The sequence below is a fragment of the Mustela putorius genome, unplaced genomic scaffold, assembly GCF_011764305.1.
Source record: "Mustela putorius furo isolate JIRA1106 unplaced genomic scaffold, ASM1176430v1.1 tig00003869_pilon_pilon_pilon, whole genome shotgun sequence".
Taxonomy (NCBI): Eukaryota; Metazoa; Chordata; class Mammalia; order Carnivora; family Mustelidae; genus Mustela; species Mustela putorius.
This window is the reverse complement of record NW_025422021.1, coordinates 29,873,942-29,877,832: the sequence shown is the minus strand read 5'-3', so window position 1 is coordinate 29,877,832 and position 3,891 is coordinate 29,873,942. Positions and strand designations below refer to the sequence as shown.

Genomic DNA, 3,891 nt, shown 5'->3' with positions numbered 1-3,891 from the left:
GTAACTTGTCACAGAAGCAGAAATGCGCTTTATCTCCACACGCAGACCCCCCAGCTGTCACTTCCTTACCACGTTTGCCACTTCACACAGGCTACTTCAGTGTGTTTCACCCCAAACAGGGACACTGTCTGGCGGAACCACCACATAACCCCAAGTGAGGAAATTATGACGGCTTCCACATTTGAAGCCAGACCACAGGCCCACTTCAGCTGTCGCCCCCTGCCACACTGTCTGAGATGTCTTCTCCATTCTGGTCCAGTTTTCTTTTTCTGGAACTGCTCCCAAGACTTTCCCTTATTTGCACAATGCTTATGGATTTAAGGAGCACAGAGGGCTCCCGTCGTATTTCCATATGATTTGTCACTTGGGCTGTTTTCAGTGACCACGCTGTGACAGGTAACAGCCTTTCATTTTTTCATGGTGACTAAACACAATAACATTGACCATTTCAAATATTTCAGGTACACAATTCTCCAGCCTTAGCTAAGTTCCCATGACTGTACATCATTCTCAGACCTTTTTTGTTCTTTCCGAGGGAGACGGTATATGCATGAAACACTAGCTCCCCCTTTCCCCTTCCTCTTGGCCCCTGTAGCCACATCCAAGCTTGTGTCTTTGGACACCTCATACAAGTGAAATCATACAGTGTCTGTCCTTCTGTGAAAACCAGCATCCTGTCCTTTTCCTGATTTCAGAGTAGAGCTGGCAATCTTCAGACTTGAGCATGGTGTTTGCCAGAGATTAAAAAAATTACCCCTTATTCCTGCTTTCATGAGTGTTTATATTAGCAACGGACATTGGGTTTTGGTTAGAACCTCTTCTGCATAATATGACTATTTGTTTTTACTTGAAAATTTATTGTGGTGGATGATAACATTCCTTAGTTTCACTCTATTGAACAGTGTTTGAGGTGTTTGTGAAGAGAAACGTGCTTATGGTGCACAATGTATTTAAGAGCTCTTCGTTTTGCAATTTTTCTGATCAGTTTTCTTACACATATTTTAAGAAAGGTATAGGAATGTATTTTGCTGATTTTGTGACGATTTCATTGGGGTTTTTATTCGTGTTTAGGAGGAGGTTAGGATTAGGTTAGAGGTTAGGGTTAGGGTCTCCCTCACCTCTGCTGCACAGAGCCCATTCTCCACCAGTAACCAGAGTGATATTTTCAGAACATAAACTTTGGTCTCCCTGTGGTCTGCTCCCTCCTGCCCATCCTCTCCAGCCTTACCTTTCCCACTGTGGCCTGCCCCTATGTGGTCCACCCAGCAGTGTGGTTGTCCCATGTGTGCCTCAAGCTTGATGCCAAGTCTTTATATTTACTGTGCCCTCTGCCAGGATCACTCTTCACTCCCCCTTCTTTATGTCTGGCTTGTTTCCCCATTGGCTGGGCCTCCATTTGCCCCCTAATGACCTGACTTATGCCTGCTGGTTGTGCATGTGCTTGTACCCTACTTAAATGTAGTGCCCACCTTCTCTGTGTGAGTGATTTACTAACCTGTCAGTGACAAAGCAGGCATAGATTTAGTGTCTGCACAAAAAGTCACTTTCAGAGGGACTCAGCACACTTACCTGATGATGGGGGAGCTTCTTTCCCTATGGTGGGGAGCAGGTAGTCACCTCAGAGGGAGACCAGCCATGTGAGGTAATTGGACAAGACCCCTAACTTCTTGAGACTGGGGAGATGTAGGCCTGAACCCAGAGGCTTATCCCCTTGGATTCAAGGCTGGGGCCTAAGCAAGCCCCCTCTTCTTCCAGGGGTCCTCTTTCCCCTTCCCTGCCCCCGGGCCGGACATGATCTGGGGAAGTCTGAGGGTGACCCCTCCTAGGAATACCGGTGGTTCACTGAGGACCTTGTTAGCAGGATGCCCTGTAACCTTTAAGGGAAGACCCTATGGGAGGTAGAGAAGGCTCTGTGGGGTCAGCAACAGCCCATTCAAAGCAAAGTGGGGCAGGTAGTTGGCCCTACTGGTTCTACCCAGTCTGTCAGGCACAGAAACAAGGGCTGTGCCCCCAAGGTGTTCAACTCCTGGCAGGTAGGAACAGGACCTGTGGGTTTGCTCTGGAGCTCAGCACAGGGGGAGTGTTTCTGGCTCAAGCATGCTGGAGCCTATATGGGGCTGCATGGGCTTGCAACCTTCTAAGCCTTAGGCTCCCCTTTGTAAGATGGGATGCTGATGGCCCCCATCTCTGGGAGTCGAAGGTAGGGAGGCCCCATGGGCAGACTTGCTCAGGACAGGCTGGGAGAGTGGCTGTTGCTTAAAGCAGCCTAGAGCCTGCCCCACTGAAGAAGGTGCACACGTTCACAGCCCCCAGCTCTGGGGTCCTGCTGCCAGCCTCTGGCAGTGACCCTCCTCACACCCTGACCCCTGTCCCTGTAGCTACATGGTCTTCCTGGAGCTGTTCCTGCAGATGGCAGAGAAGCCGTTCATGATGGGACACAGAGTCACCTGCTGCATCTTCACTGACCAACTGGCTGCCAGGCCCGTGTGCCCCTCTGGGAGGGCTGGAGGGTGGTGATCCTCATGGTGGACACAGGACTACCTACTACACCTTCACTGACCAGCTGGCTGCCAGGCCCCATGTACCCCTCTGGGAGGGCCGGAGGGTGGTTGTCCTTCTGGTGGGACACAAGGTCTCCTACTATGTCTTCACAGACCAGCCACCTGCTGGGCCCCATGTACCCTCCCATGTACCTCTGGAAGGGCCAGAAGTTGTTGCCCTTGAGATCCTCAGTGCCCCACACTGGCAGGATGTATCCATGCAACACATGGCAATGGTCAGCTGCTTTTGCAAGCAATACTTCCTCTGCAAGGTGGAAAACTTGGTATGCAGAGGTAGACCTGAAGTTCCATGACCACATGGGTATGGAAATCCTGTACCCCTCTTTGGCACCCTGTACCCCAGTTTCTACCAGGTGGCCTGTGAGGACTTCAGCTACAAGTGCCAACCATAGTCCCAGGCCCTCACCCCCAGGAATCAGGGCAACATTTACTACATGGGGGCCTTTTTTTGGGTATTAGTGCTGAAGGTTCACTGACTGACCCTGGCCTGTCACCATGCAATGGGGGTTGACCTGGCCAATGGGATGGAGGCCGTGTGGCACAATGAGAGCCATCTGAACAGGTACGTGCTGGACCACAACCTTGCCAAGATGTTATTACTAGAGGACCTGTGGGACCTGCAGGGGCTGGGCTACCCACAACCCCCACCCCACCTCTGTCATAAAGAAGCTGAGATTTGTGGCTATGCCCAAGAATCACCAGGACACCAGGAACATGTGAGGGACTGCCCTGTTTCCATGAGGGTGTGCTACCAGTGGAGCCATCAGAGCAAGTTTCTTCTTCTGTCCTCTTGAGGAGACTGTAAAGCCCTGATGTCCAGGGCCCCCAGCCACACCCACACACAGGAGGCCTGCCTGGGGGGCACAAGGTACTCTTTCTGTGGTCCCTACATTTTGATAACTTCTGGGTCATTTGCAGCTGTGAAAGGCTCCAGTTTTATGTCAGCTGTTTTTCTGTGTCAATGCTGAGCAATCATCTTTAAAAAGAACAGTTGAGGAAAAAGTTTATCTCCCTGTTTCTAAATAGACAAAGCTTGGTGAGGCTGGGATGGGCCCTGACTCGGTCTTCCCTCCCAATCCCTGCACCTCACTGCAGCCATGGGCCTTTAGGGTCAGGAGTGTGCTGAGCCACCTGTCAGACCCCCAGTCCCCTGACTGCCAGAGGCCTTGGCTGTGGCCGCTAGCTCGGCTTCCAGGAGCATGGAGCCCTCTGGGTCATATACAGTTCCTGCTTTGGTTTTAATATGGCTATTTCTGTGCTGGTGTTTGTGAGATATGAGCACTGGCTCCGTCTGGATGCGCATCCTGCTGGGATTCCTCAGTGACCACTG

General features: G+C 51.3%; 1 pseudogene; it reads left to right on the top strand.

Annotated features, from left to right (window-relative positions):
• Nucleotides 1-2,382: 2,382 nt before the first annotated feature.
• On the top strand, nucleotides 2,383-3,281 carry LOC101686327 (annotated as a pseudogene).
• The last annotated feature ends 610 nt before the right edge of the window (nucleotides 3,282-3,891 follow it).